This window comes from Salmo trutta, chromosome 23, assembly GCF_901001165.1.
Source record: "Salmo trutta chromosome 23, fSalTru1.1, whole genome shotgun sequence".
Taxonomy (NCBI): domain Eukaryota; kingdom Metazoa; phylum Chordata; class Actinopteri; order Salmoniformes; family Salmonidae; genus Salmo; species Salmo trutta.
This window is the reverse complement of record NC_042979.1, coordinates 8398596-8414395: the sequence shown is the minus strand read 5'-3', so window position 1 is coordinate 8414395 and position 15800 is coordinate 8398596. Positions and strand designations below refer to the sequence as shown.

Sequence of the window (15800 nt, the reverse complement as noted above, 5' to 3'; positions counted from 1 at the left end):
CTGTCCTTAAGCCATTTTGCCGCAACTTTGGAAGTATGCTTGGGGTCATTGTCCATTTGGAAGACCCATCTGCAACCAAGCTTTAACTTCCTGACTGATGTCTGGTGATGTTGCTTCAATATATCCACATAATTGTCCTCCCTCATGATGCCATCTATTTTGTGAAGTGCACCAGTCCCTCCTGCAGCAAAGCACCCCCACAACATGATGCTGCCGTGAAGCACGGTTGGGATGGTGTTATTCAGCTTGCAAGCCTCCCCCTTTTTCCTCCAAACATAACGATGTTCATTATGGCCAAACAGTTCTATTTATGTTTCATCATACCAGAGGACATTTCTCCAAAACGTACGATCTTTGTCCCCATGTGCAGTTGCAAACTGTAGTCTGGCTTTTGTAATGGCGGTTTTGGAGCACTGGCTTCTTCCTTGCTGAGTGGCCTTTCAGGTTATGTCGATATAGGACTCATTTTACTGTGGATATAGATACTTTTGTACCTGTTTCCGCCAGCATCGTCACAAGGTCCTTTGCTGTTGTTCTGGGATTGATTTGCACTTTTCCCACCAAAGTACGTTCATCTCTAGGAGACAGAACGTGTCTCCTTCCTGTGCGGTATGACGGCTGTGTGGTCCCATGGTGTTTATACTTGCGTACTATTGTTTGTACAGATGAACATGGTACCTTCAGGCGTTTGGAAATTGCTCCCAAGGATGAACCAGACTTGTGGAGGTCTACAATTTTTTTCCTGAGGTCTTGGCTGATTTCTTTTGATTTTCCCATGATGTCAAGCAAAGAGGCACTGAGTTTGAAGGTAGGCCTTGAAATACATCCACAGGTACACCTCCAATTGACTCAAATGATGTCAATTAGCCTATCAGAAGATTCTAAAACCATGACATCATTTTCTGGAATTTTCCAAGCTGTTTAAAGGCACAGTCAACTTAGTGTATAAACTTCTGACCCACTGGAATTGTGATACAGTGAATTAAGTGAAATAATCTGTCTGTAAAGAATTGTTGGAAATTTTACTTGTGCATTGCACAAAGTAGATGTCCTAATCGACTTGCCAAAACTACAGTTTGTTAACAAGAAAGTTGTTAAGTGGTTGAAAAACAAATTTTAATGATTCCAACCTAAGTGTATGTAAACTTCCGACTTCAACTGTACATGTTGGGCCTCAAGTATGCTGGCAAAAGCATCCTGTCTGGTGCAGAGATAAACAAGGCCTATTGTGTCATCACTACAGTGTCTCGCCACGTTGGCCTGGATGAGGGCAATGTTCAAGCAGTCTGGTGAAGTACACTTCCAAGCAAGGGCTTTGGGATGGAGATGCAATATGGCAGCCGTGCTAACATAGCTCATCAGCCACCTGGTGCAAGGGACTTCGTGGCTCCGAGGCTCTTTCCCCTGTTGCCTCCATCATCCTCCAAATCCCACCAACATCAGCCACCTCAGAGTGCAACTGGTCCTTGTTTTGGAACACACAGCAAAGCACGCAACAGGCTGACCAATACAAGGGTTGAAAAATTGGTGGCCATCTGGGCAAACTTGAGGCTTTTTGAGCCTGACAAGCCATCCTCAACAAGGTTGGAAAGTGACAGTGAAGATGAGGCCTCAGTGTTCAAGAGGTGGACATTGAGGAGGTCCAGGGAGAAGACATGGAAGCCTGAGGAAGACAACCAAAGCTTTAGTTTCTAGACTATCATTTAACAGATGTATGTTGAAAACATTTTGGGAGATGTGATGGATCATTGGGGGATCATTCAATTTTCCCTTTTGTTGTTCAGTGAAATCATCCCATGTGAAGAGTCAACTCATTTAATTAAAGTTTAATTCGTAACTAAATCGTTTTTTTATTACTTATTTGGAAGGATGTCAACATTTGCAATTATGTCTACTTATGATAAGGTAAAAGGTTTGTTTCTGTCTCCATATGATATGGTAAATATATTCAATGCAAAAAACATCTACATTTAAATGGTGTTAATATTAATTCCCATATATTCCCACAGAAAGTTTCCACCTCTGAATATAAAAAAGTGCAACACAAGTAACACATCCGCCATGCTGATCCTCAACACAGGTGCCCCTCAGGGGTGTGTGCTCAGTCCCTTCCTGTACTCCCTGTTCACTCATGACTGCATGGCCAGGCACGACTCCAACACCATCATGAAGTTCGCTGATGACAACAGTGGTAGGCCTGATCACCGACTATGATGAGGCAGCCTATAGGGAGGAGGTCAGAGACTTGGCAGTGTGGTGAAAGGACAACAACCTCTCCCTCAATGTGATCAAGACAAAGGATCCGATTGTGGACTACAGGAAAAGGAGGACCGAGCACGCCCCCATTCTCGTCGACGGGGCTGTAGTGGAGCAGGTTGAGAGCTTCAAGTTCATTGGTGTCCACATCACCAACAAACTATCATGGTCCAAGCACACCAAGACAGTCGTGAAGAGGGCACAACAAAATATTTTCCCCCTCAGGAGACTGAAAATATTTGGCATGGGTCCCCAGATCCTCAAAAAGTTCAACAGCTGCACCATCAAAAGCATCCTGACTGGTTGCATCACGTCCTGGTATGGCAACTGCTTGGCCTCCGACCGCAAGGCACTACAGAGGGTAGTGCGTACGGCCCAGTACATCTATGGGGCCAAGCTTCCTGCCATCCTGGACCTCTATACCAGGTGGTGTCAGAGAAGGCCCCAAAAAAATTGTCCAAGTCTCCAGCCACCCTAGTCATAGACTGTTCTCTACGGCTACCGCACGGCAAACGGTACCGGAGCGCCAAGTCTAGGTCCAAAAGGCTTCTCAACAGCTTCTACCCCCAAGCCAATAGACTCCTGAACAGCTAATCAAATGACTACCCTAACTATTTACATTGCCTGGCCCCCCCTCCCTCTTTTATGCTGCTGCTATTCTGTTTATTTATGCATAGTCACTTTAACTCTACCTACATGTACATATTACCTCGACCAACCGGTGCCCCCGCATATTGACTCTGTACCGGTCCCCCATGTATATAGCTGTATATACTGCTGCTCTTTAATTGTTACTTATCACATATTTCTTAACTGCATTATTTCATTAAGGGCTTGTAAGTAAGCATTTCACTGTAAGGTCTACCCCTGTTGTATTCGGCGCCTGTTACAAATGCTATTTTATTTGACAAAGGCCAAAAGAGCTCCGCACTAACTGCACTAAAAACATCTAATCCAGATTGACCATCAAACAACCAAATAGAAACAAAAGCACAAGTATACCTATCCAACGCGCACACAGTAAATACCTGATGTAGTTAACTCTCGACTGCACGTTTGTGTGCATGCCAGGCTGTGCACTTGTGTGTAGCATGTTACATAACACTGGTCTATAGGGGCAGAGCAGGAAACAGACACCCAGTCGGGGCATCAGAGCTTGCTCATAGGTACATATAGAATGTGTGATGTCACACAGCAGATGTAGCCCTATAGCCACCACACACATTTAATAGTGTGTGCACTCAGATACCAATGTCGAAGTGTAAAATCTTGAGCAGTTTTGCTTGTTTTAACACACGTTATAGAAACATTGTTTTGCTTGCTGTAACATAATGGATTGCTTTCCTTACATACCCCCTCTCTCAGAGATTGATATATAAAAACACACCTCTCTGAAGTTACATAACATTCCTTATCCAGACCTTCACTCGGTGTTAACGTTTCTAAGTAGCCTAGCCCTATCTGGTGGCAATAATGTGAAACGTCAGAAGAGGGACGTATCTCCTATACTATAATTTAGCCTTGGTGAACGAGAAGAGTACAATACACACGCACATCAACTGTACGATCCCTCGTAGGTTATAGGAGAGGCGTGGCAGCGTTAGGGCCGAGTCAGCAAAAACGTGCCACTATGTAGGCCTATTGAAGTTCAAACAAACAAACACAATGCGACATGCAATTAGATCTAGTAACACAGGTGAACGAACAATAACTTCGGACCTAATCTTCTGCGAATCCTGATTTCCAACAGCTCGTCCCCCGATACTTAAGATTCCATTTCCAAATTCCTTACAGTGCTCTTGGATGCCGTCACTTGTGAAAACACCGGCCCTATCCAAACATATCCATCCAACACAGTCCTACATTCAAAAAAACACCCCATACGTACATTTAAAATTCGAAAATGGTAGCGGTTCTCAGTGAGTCATTCTGTAATCCTGTCTAAAGTGATGCTTCCCCTCATCAGCAGGGCCGAAACAGCGGCCACACCAACCATCTCACATCAGCGCGTTTCAGGACTCCAAACACTCCCGCAACAATCTACAAATATCTCCAATTTAAAATACATTGTGTTGTTCGTGAAATAATCGGAAACTTACCTTAATCCTGCTGATGACACGTAGGCAGTTTCTTTTACTTCTATTGCACCAACTATACGGTTTATTTCTTGAATGTTTTTTTAAACCCACGAACGCCTAGGTTGCTAATAGCTTGTAGCCTGCGCAACAGTCCGTACGCTCCCCATGATGCGCGCGTTCCGTTCTTTGGCTGCTGGGTCAGAGAGAATGTGCAAGGCAAACATACCCAACCAGGGACCACAATACGACTGATGTCTCAAATATTTATTTAAAACATTATAAGAGCAAAGTGCAAGATTTTTTTTTATATATATATATATAGAGGCCTATATCCTCTAAATTCTTTCCAAGTTAGAACTTGATTTGCACTGTTTCTCTGATATCATAAAAGCATTTATTTGAAGTTATCCTAGACTAGGCTACATATTAATATATTCACAACATGTGTGTGTGATACTGGTGCTTTACAATTACAGAGATGATGTGAAAAGATCTGATGTGATTGGTCGAAATACCAATTAGTGGAGAAAAAAAAAGATCAGAATTGGGCTGCCTGTGTAGACGCAGCCTTTGAACAGTAGATGGAGTCAAATCATTGAGAAATGCTTCTCTTTTCAGCCCAGCAACAAGAGTGGGCATAGTAGGCTGTGTTTACACAGCCAGACAGATCACACCAGATCTTTTCACGTCAAAACTCTTTTTCAGAGCTGATCTGATTGGTCGAAAGACCAATTAGTGACAAAGAATATCAGAATTGGCTGCCTGTGTAAACCAGGGGGCTCATTTATAACCATTGCATAGCCTACATTTCATACTAAATATCTGTGTGCCTTTTCTGAAGAAAAACAATGTGCAAATACAAAAATATTGAGATTTATCTACTTGGGGCACACCACACATAAGCATGTTTTCTGTTATAAATCAGACCCGTCCAGAAACTGTGCATGCATGAACAATCGTTAAAACAACACCTGAAAAACACCATTATTCACCTTTTAATCTGAACAAAAATATAAAAGCAACATTTAAAGTGTTGGTCCCATTTTTCATGAGCTGAAATAAAAGATTACAGAAAAGCTTATTTCTCTCATATTTTGTGCACAAATTTGTTTACAACCCTGTTAGTGAGCATTTCTCCTTTCCAAGATAATCCATCCACCTGACAGGTGTGGCATATCAAGAAGCTGATTAAACAGCATTACACATGTGCACCTTGTGCTGGTGAAAATAAAAGGACACTCTAAAATGTGCCATTTTGTCACACAACACAATGCCACTGATGTCTCAAGTTTTGAGGGAATGTGCAATTGGCATGCTGACAGCAGGAATGTCCAACACTGCTGTTGCCAGAGAATCCACGCCAGTGGGTGGACCTGGCTCCCAATTGGGTGGGCCTAGCCCTCCCAGGCCCACCCATGGCTGCGCCCCAGCCCTGTCATGTGAAATCTATAGATTAGGGCCCAATTAATTTATTTCAATTGACTGATTTCCTTATATGAACTGTAACTCAGTACAATCTTGAAAATTGTTGCATGTTGCGTTTGCATTTTTGTTCAGTATGTTGACAATAAAGCCCCTATTTGCTGTATACTTTGGAAGTATTGGAATTAGGCCAAGACAGTTTCTAAAGGAAATAGCAATTGCAAACTTGATCAAATGTCTCTGGAGGTGTTGGCAGAATGTTTTTAACTTTTAAAGTGACATCTGCTGTGGAACTGTGGAACTGTAAACAGATAGTTTGAATTCAATAATGTTTTGAATTAACTTTTTTCGAACCTAAATATACTGCAACACCAACTAATTTAGAAAACCTATCTAGTATGTCTATTCAAAAAAAAAATGGTAAACTACAGGGTTAGCTAGCCTAAAAACTTCAAAGCAACATATAAACTGCCTGTTCATCTGTTAAATTCTACTGTATGTTATAAACCTTACATCGCTTTCTGATGCATAGAGCTAAATATTTGAAATAATAGCCATTCTAATAGGCCCAATTTAATGAGAGATGGTAATTTGTTGAAGACTAAAGATTCTTCGGGAATATGAACCCATCATGACCAGAAAAGGTGGCAAGGAATGTATTCAGCAATGGTTATAAAAATATGTATTGTGTATTATGTTTTTATGGTGCGACAACTACAATTACAGGAAGCTATTCAGGCGCATATATACACAATAGCAACAAAAAAAACGTAAATGGATCTGACCACAGAGCAAAATACTTTAAATAGTTTATCTATTTACTATTGTAAAGTGGTCCAAATAAATGAGAGATGGGATGTTGTAGGCCTATAGGCTACTTTGTGAGCATGAAACCATCACAGTCAGACAAGGTGAGGAATTTATTCTGAAATGATAATGGAAATGAAATAGGAAATAGCCCAGCTAGCACAAAACATTCTAAGGACCATGTGTTTCTAAGAGCTTTGTGAGAGCATGATTGTCCCATGGTTATTTTGCATACAACCTTCCCACAACTTTCAAGGAATGGTGCAGGATAGATGCTTGGCTTTGGAACATTCTCAGCACATTTAAGGAACTTGACAAAATATATATATATTAGTATTAAAAATATTTCATTACTTTAGCAGAATGTTTCCTAAAGGTTCAAACATGGTTACATTTCATTTCAATTTTGGTAATTTCCTAGGAACATTCTCCAACTGGTTTGACATTGGGAATGTTTTCAAATAGTTCAGAGAATGTTAAGAAACAACATTCTTCTGTGGGAATTTCAGTACTTCAGTGTAACAGTTCTTACAGGTTTCCTCAGGGTTCTATTTAAACTCATGTTCTCAAATTAATCCAAGAACATGGCGGCACAGTGGACTAATTCCATGGGTAGAGAACAGACGATTATAGGGTTGAATGTCACTGATGCTGTGTCACAATAAAAAATAAATATGTTTGCATGATTAATGCCTAAGGAAATGAATTTCCATGTGTCCTATCTGTGCTTGGAGTTCAAAAAAGTGAATCAAAATAAGATAGCAGTGTTAGTAAAAGTCTTATTGAAAGTTTTAAGGAAATGATTAAAGGGATGGTCAACTGGTGGCCTGCAGATTCATTTCACATTTTGTTTTAAATAATAACTCAGTCAGGGTCTCAACTTACTGTTGACTGTTAGAATAATAGAATGAGTACGCAAGGTGCAATTTCGAAATTTGGATGTGCATCAGCAGTCATTCAATTAGCCCATGACAGCTAAATGTTTTTAGATTGGTAAGTTAGTCTAGTGGCTTGCTATCTAAACTTGTAGTAAGCATGGTTGAATTACTGACCGGGGTGGGGCCCATTGATCATCGGTTATCATATTAAAAACTGCTAACATTTGCCTCCACGCTATGGCAGAATGAGTAGAATGGCAGAAAATTTGTGGTAAAACTGCACAATTTTCTCTACACCCCATGGCAAAATGAGTAGAATTGCAGGAAACTTTAAAACTTCGCTGTCACAAGGGGTGCCGCTAAAATATTTTGCTCATGAGCCACTACAGGCCCTCATGAGTTTCAGTTTTTTTGTGGCCCCCACCCCCATCAAAGTTGCCCATCCCTGTTCTAACTATTTCGAATGCAAAGATGCAAAACTTTTTTAACTTCACTCTTCTCACCAATGGCAAATGTGTCACACCTTGATCTTTTCAACTGTCTTTGTGCTTGTCTCCACCCACCTCCAGACGTCACCCATCTTCCCCATTATCCCCTGTGTATTTATACCTGTGTTCTCTGTTTGTCTGTTGCCAGTTCGTTTTGTGTCGTGAAACCTACCAGCATTTGTTCCCCTTGCTCCTGTTTTCTAGTCCTACCCAGTTTTGACTGTTCTGCCCGCCCAAACCCTGAGCCTGCCTGCCGTTCTATACCTTGCCCCACATCACTGGATTATTGACCCCTGCTTGCCCTGACCCTGAGACTGCCCACCATTCTGTGCCTTTCGCACCCTCTCTGGACTACTGACCCTTGCCTTCCTTTGACCTGTTGTTTGTCTGCCCCTGTATTAGAAATAAACTTTTGTTTCTTCGACACTGTCTGCATATGGTTCATACCTGAAACCTAATAAAATTATTATATCTGGTTATTATATTTATGTTTAGTTTTCTTTTATGAATAAGTGTGTCATCATATCCCCCATTTGCACATATACAATACTAGGCTACTTCCCTAATTGAAGTCCATAACTTCAACCACTAGAAACTGTGGTTCAACCACTAGAATCACAAGGTCTAAAGTTTGTGAAAAGCTAAGCACATTCTCATGTCAAGTTCAGTTTTTATAAATGCCAACTTTGTGAAAACTGGCGCACGCATGTTTTAGCAGATATTTTGTAATTGCACAACGTTTATAAATGAGGATAATGGTACATGCAACTGTACTTGCCAAATAAAAGTGATTCTGAAAGACACACACACACACACACAATCCCCCCCCCCCAAATACACACACCCCAACCTATACTTTCTCCCAACCACAAAATGAATAATGAACTGGTACCCTAACCCCACACTCCACCACATCGTCTCATTACCCAGCCAGCCAGACAATCAAGAGTGTTGTGTTCGGTCTTCCTTAATTACTTAAAGCTCTTCCAGGAGTGAGGAGCAGCGACAGGACTTAATAATAACAGTGCTAATGTGATACGGAGGTGCTCACAAACGCCCTAGTGTGTAGGCCAAAGACAGGACAGAGAGGTGGACTGACAGGGTTCTGTTGCAAGGTGGCCGGCATGTCTCGTGTACGATGGTATTATCGTAGTGTTTTTCGGGCTGGGGCCTCCTAACTCTCAGCCAGGGTAAATCTATCTGAATTACTCTGCAGATTCCAGAGGAGACTCTCTACCTTCACTGCATTTACTGGAAGGAATTTAATTAAGTGATAAGAGCAAGGAGAAACCGCAGGGAGTCCAATATCAACATGCACAGTGCTTTTGAAAAGTATTAAGATCCCTTGACTTTTTCCACATTTTTTTTACGTTACAGCCTTATTCTAAAATAGATTAAATAATTTTTTCTCCCATCAATCTTAACACAATAACCCATAATTACAAAGCAAAAACTATTTTTTCCCCGCAAATGTATAAAAAAAGAACAATATCTGTCACGGCTGTCGTTGGTGAATGAGGACCAAAATGCAGCAGGTACGTGTATGCTCATATTTAGATTTATTAACTTACAAAAAACAACTGAATACAAAATAACAAAACTACTAGAACTAACAAACGAACAACTAAACAGTCTGGCAAAGCCTAGGGCTGAACACAGAACAATCACCCACCAAACACAAACACAAACACACCCTCATTTATGAGACTCTCAATCAAAGGCAGATAGAAAACACCTGCCTTCAACTGAGAGTCCCAACACCAATTCACCAGACATAGAAACAGACATACTAGACTCCACATAGAACTACCTAGACATAAACCAAAACCCGGACATACTAAATCAAACACCCTTTACACAAACACACCACCCCGAACCACATAAAACAAATACCCTCTGTCACGCCCTGACCAAACTACAAAACAATTAACCTTATATACTGGCCAGGACGTGACAATATCACATTTACATAAGTATTCAGACCCTTTACTCAGTACTTTGTTGAAGCACCTTTGGCAATGATTACAGCCTTGAGTCTTCTTGGGTATGACGCTACAAGCTTGGCACACCTGTATTTGGGGAGATTCTTCCATTCTTCTCTGCAGATCCTCTCAAACTCTGTCAGGTTGGATGGGGAGCATCACTGCACAGCTATTTTCAGGTCTCTCCAGAGATGTTCGATCGGGTTCAAGTCCGGGCTCTGGCTGGGCCACTCAAGGACATTGTCCCAATGCCAGTCCTGAATTGTCTTGGCTGTGTGCTTATGGCCATTGTCCTGTTGGAAGGTGAACCTTTGCCCCAGTCTGAGGTCCTGAGTGCTCTGGAGCAGGTTTTCATCAATGATCTCTGTGAACTTTGCTCCGTTCATCTTTCCCTCAATGCTGACTAGTCTCCCAGTCCCTGCAGCTGAAAAACATCTCCACAGCATGATGCTGCCACCACCATGCTTCACCGTAGGGATGGTGGCAGGATTCCTCCAGATGTGACGCCTGGCATTCAGGCCAAAGAGTTCAATCTTGGTTTCGTCAGACCAGAGAATCTTGTTTGTCATGGTCTGAGTCCTTTAGGTGCCTTTTAGCAAACTCAGGGAGTTGACCAACACCCATTGGGTTCTTGGTCACCTCCCTGACCAAGGCCCTTCTCCCCCGATTGCTCAGTTTGGCTGGGTAGCCTGCTCTAGGAAGAATGTTGGCTGTTCCAAACTTCTTCCATTTAAGAATGATGGAGGCCACTGTGTTCTTTGATACCTTCAATGCTGTAGGTTTTTTTTTGGTTCCCTTCCTCAGATCTGTGCCTCGGCATAATCCTGTCTTGGAGCTCTAAGGACAATTCCTTTGACCTCATGGCTTGTTGGTTTTTGTTCTGACATGCACTGTCAACTGTTGGACTTTATATAGACAGGCGTGTGCCTTTCCAAATCATTTCCAGTCAATGGAATTTACCACAGGTGGACTCCAATCAAGTTGTAGAAACATCTCAAGAGTGATCAATGGAAACAGGATGCACCTGATCTCAATTTCGAGTCTCTTACAAAGGGGCTGAATACTTATGTAAATAAGGTTTACCTTTTTCATATACAGTACCAGTCAAAAGTTTGGTTTTTCTTTATTTTTACAATTTTTTACATTGTACATTCTACATCATAAGCATTTCGCTACACCGGCAATAACATCTGCTAAGCACGTGTATGTGTCCCCTGTTAATTTAATACGTGGAATTTCTTTCCTTGTTAATGCGTTTGAGCCTATCCTTTGTGTTTTGACAAGGTAGGGTGGTATACAGAAGATAGCCCTATTTGGTAAAAGACCAAGTCCATATTATGGCAAGAACAGCTCAAATATGCAAAGAGAAATGACAGTCCATCATTACGTTGAGACATGAAGGTCAGTCAATTCGAAAATTTACATGAACTTTCAAAGTTTCTTCAAGTGCAGTCGCAAAAATCATCAAGCGCTATGATGAAACTGGCTCTCATGAGGATCGCAACAGGAAAGGAAGACCCAGAGTTACCTCTGCTGCAAAGGATAAGTTCAGTAGAGTTACCAGCCTCAGAAATTGCAGCCCCAGTAAATACATCTCAACATCAACTGTTCAGAGGAGACTGTGTGAATCAAGCCTTCATGGTCAAATTGCTGCAAAGAAACCACTTCAAAAGAACACCAATAATATGAAGAGACTTGCTTGGGCCAAGAAACACGAGCAATGGACATAAGACCGGTGGAAATCTGTCTTTTGGTCTGATGAGTCCAAATTTGAGATTTTTGTTTCCAACCACCGTGTCTTTGTGAGACGCAGAGTAGGTGAGCAGATGATCTCTGCATTTGTGGTTCCCACCATGAAGCATGGAGGAGGAGGTGTGATGGTGTGGGGGTGCATTGCTGGTGACACTGTCTGTGATTTATTTAGAATTCAAGGCACATTTAACCAGCATGGCTACCACAGCATTCTGCAAAAATACGCCATCCCATCTGCTCTGCGCTTAGTGGGACTATCATTTGTTTTTAAACAGGACAATGACCCAACACACCTCCAGGCTGTGTAAGGCTATTTGACCAAGAAGGAGAGTGATGGCGTGCTGCATCAGATGACCTGGCCTCCACACTCATCCGACCTCAACCCAATTGAGATGGTTTGGGATGAATTGGACTGCAGAGTGAAGGAAAAGCAGCCAACAAGTGCTCAGCATATGTGGGAACTCTTTCAAGACTGTTGTAAAAGCATTCGTGGTGAAGCTGGTTGAGAGAATGCCAGGAGTGTGCAAAGCTGTCAACAAGGCTAAGGGTGGCTACTTTGAAGAATCTCAAATATAAAATATATTTTGATTTGTTTAACACTTTTTTGGTTACTAGATGATTCCATATTCCAGACGTTAGCCAGAAGTTAGCCAGTTCACTGTCATCAGCTATCCTTTAGCTCGAAAAGCTATCGCCAGTTTTTGTACAACGCGACTCAGACCAGAGCATACCGGACCTAATTTCTCTCCATATCCCCGGATTTCTACCGCAAGCTCTGGACATTTACACCTGGATCTTGCAGCTAGCTAGCTGCTATCCGAGTGACTATTGGCTAACGTTGGTCGGGAGCAAACATCAATTATTCCGGAGCTAGCCAGCTGAAGAGTTCCATCAGCAACTCCTGGGCTACAATCACCTATCCGGACCCGTTTTACTGCCGATGCGGAGCCCCACCGGGCCTTCATGACTGGACTACCGACGTTATCTGCCCGAGGGAGTTATCCAACTGGCCCCTTCGTCACGACGTAACCTGAACGTCCATCTGCGGCCCGCGAATCATTAGCTGTCTTATCGGCTGCTCTCTGAATAGGTCTATCAGACAATTTACTTGGCCCACTAAAACTATAACTATTTTGCCAATTGGATTGGTCCCCTCTACCACACGGAACCCCACTAATCTACCGACGGAAACGCACGAGGTGGCTAAAAACAGACCATCTTCTGCCAGCTTGCTACCCATGGCCCGGCTAGCTGTCTGAATCGCCGTGACCCCAACCAACCTCACTACTCACTGGACCCATATGTTCACTTGGCTACGCATGCCTCTCTCTAATATCTATATGCCTCATCCATTACTGTCCTGGTTAGTGATTACTGCCTTATTTCACTGTAGAGCCTCTAGCCCTGCTCAATATGCCTTAACCAAACATGTTGTTCCACCTCCTACATATGCGATGACATCACCTGGTTTAAATGTCTCTAGAGACTATATCACTCTCATCATTACTCAATGCCTAGGTTTACCTCCAATGTACTCACTTCCTACCTTATCTTTGTCTGTACACTATGCCTTGAATCTATGCTATCGTGCCCAGAAACCTGCTCCTTTTACTCTCTGTTCCGAACGTGCTAGATGGACAGTTCGTATAGCATTTAGCCGTACCCTTATCCTACTTCTCCTCTGTTCCTCTGGTGATGTAGAGGTTAATCCAAGTCCTGCAGTGTCTAGCTCCACTCCCACTCCCCAGGCGCTCTCATTTGTTGACTTCTTTAACCGTAAAAGCCTTGGTTTCATGCATGTTAACATTAGAAGCATACTCCCTAAGTTTGTTTTACTCACTGCTTTAGCACACTCTGCCAACCCGGATGTCTTAGCCGTGTCTGAATCCTGGCTTAGGAAAACCACCAAAAACGGTGAAATCTCCATCCCTAACTATAACATTTTCCGCCAAGATAGAACTGCCAAAGGGGGCGGTGTTGCAATCTACTGCAAAGATAACCTGCAGAGTTCTGTATTACTATCCAAGTCTGTACCCAAACACTTCGAGCTTCTACTTCTAAAAATTCACCTTTCCAGAAACAAGTCTCTCACTGTTGCCGCTTGCTATAGAACTCCCTCTTCCCACAGCTGTGCCCTCGATACCATATGTGAATTGATTGCCCCCCATCTATCTTCTGAGCTCGTGCTACTAGGTGACCTAAACTGGGACATGCTTAACACCCCGGCCATCCTACAATCTAAGCTTGATGCCCTCAATCTCACACAAATGATCAATGAACCTACCAGGTACAACTTCAAATCCGTAAGCACGGGCACCCTCATAGATGACATCCTAACTTACTCGCCCTCCAAATACACCTCTGCTGTTTTCAATCAAGATCTCAGCGATCACTGCCTCATTGCCTCCATCCATAATGGGTCTGCGACCAAACGACCAACCCTCATCACTGTCAAACGCTCCCTAAAACATTTCTGCGAGCAGGCCTTTCTACTCGACCTGGCCAGGATATCTTGGAATGACATTGACCTCATCCCGTCAGTAGATGATGCCTGGCTATTCTTTAAAAGTGCCTTCCTCACCATCTTAAATAAGCATGGCCCATTCAAAAATGTAGAACTAGGAATATATATAGCCCTTGGTTCACTCCAAACCTGTCTGCCCTTGACCAGCACAAAAACATCCTGTAGCGTTCTGCATTAGCATCGAATAGCCCCCGTGATATGTAACTTTTCAGGGAAGTTAGGAACAAATATACACAGGCAGTTAGGAAAGCTAAGGCTAGCTTTTTCAAACAGAAATTTGCATCCTGTAGTTCTAACTCAAAAAAGTTCTGGGACACTGTAAAGTCCATGGAGAATAAGATTACCGACCATTTCGAATCCCACCGTACCTTGTCCACTATGCAATCTGGTTTCAGAGCTGGTCATGGGTGCACCTCGGCCACGCTCAAGGTCCTAAACGACATCATAACTGCCATCGATAAGAGACATTACTGTGCAGCCATATTCATCGACCTGGCCAAGGCTTTCGACTCTGTCAATCACCACATTCTTATTGGCAGACTCGACAGCCTTGGTTTCTCAAATGATTGCCTCGCCTGGTTTACCAACTACTTCTCTGATAGAGTTCAGTGTGTCAAATCGGAGGGCCTGTTGTCCGGACCTCTGGCAGTCTCTATGGGGGTGCCACAGAGTTCAATTCTCGGGCCGACTCTCTTCTCTGTATACATCAATGGTGTTGCTCTTGCTGCTGGTGATTCTCTGATCCACCTCTACTCAGACGACACCATTCTGTATACTTCTGGCCCTTCTTTGGACACTGTGTTAACAACCCTCCAGACGAGCTTCAATGCCATACAACTCTCCTTCCGTGGCCTCCAACTGCTCTTAAACGCAGGTAAAACTAAATGCATGCTATTCAATGGATCACTGCCCGCACCTACCCGCCCGTCCAGCATCACTACTCTGGACGGCTCTGACTTAGAATACGTGGACAACTACAAATACCTAGGTGTCTGGCTAGACTGTAAACTCTCCTTCCAGACTCACATTAAGCATCTCCAATACAAAATTAAATCTAGAATCGGCTTCCTATATCGCAACAAAGCATCCTTCACTCATGCTGCCAAACATACCCTCGTAAAACTGACCATCCTACCGATCCTCGACTTTGGTGATGTCATCTATAAAATAGCCTCCAACACTCAACTCAACAAACTGGATGCAGTCTATCACAGTGCCATCCGTTTTGTCACCAAAGCCCCATACACTACCCACCATTGCGACCTGTACGCTCTCGTTGGTTGGCCCTCGCTTCATACTCGTCACCAAACCCACTGGCTACAGGTTATCTACAAGTCTCTGCTAGGTAAAGCCCCGCCTTATCTCAGCTCACTGGTCACCATAGCAGCACCCACTCGTAGCACGCACTCCAGCAGATGTATCTCACTGGTCACCCCCAAAGCCAATTCCTCCTTTGGTCGTCTTTCCTTCCAGTTCTCTGCTGCCAATGACAGGAACGAACTGCAAAAATCTCTGAAGCTGGAGACTCATATCTCCCTCACTAGCGTTAAGCACCAGCTGTCAGAGCAGCTCACAGATCACTGCACCTGTACATAGCCCATCTGTAAACAGCC

The 15800-nt window shown here is 43.0% G+C and overlaps 1 protein-coding gene across 5 annotated transcripts in view; it reads right to left on the bottom strand.

The window, feature by feature from the left end:
• Positions 1–4608, bottom strand: part of LOC115159222 (soluble lamin-associated protein of 75 kDa) — a 30986-nt gene extending 26378 nt beyond the window's left edge. For 2 of the 5 annotated variants that reach the window (XM_029708716.1, XM_029708719.1), the window contains exon 1: positions 4356–4608. The gene's annotated coding sequence lies outside the window, so the exon portion shown is untranslated. Of the gene's footprint in view, positions 1–3284; positions 3306–4144; positions 4165–4355 lie in introns of those variants that run through there. The other 3 variants (XM_029708720.1, XM_029708717.1, XM_029708718.1) reach the window with 3 other exon arrangements.
• Positions 4609–15800: the final 11192 nt, after the last annotated feature.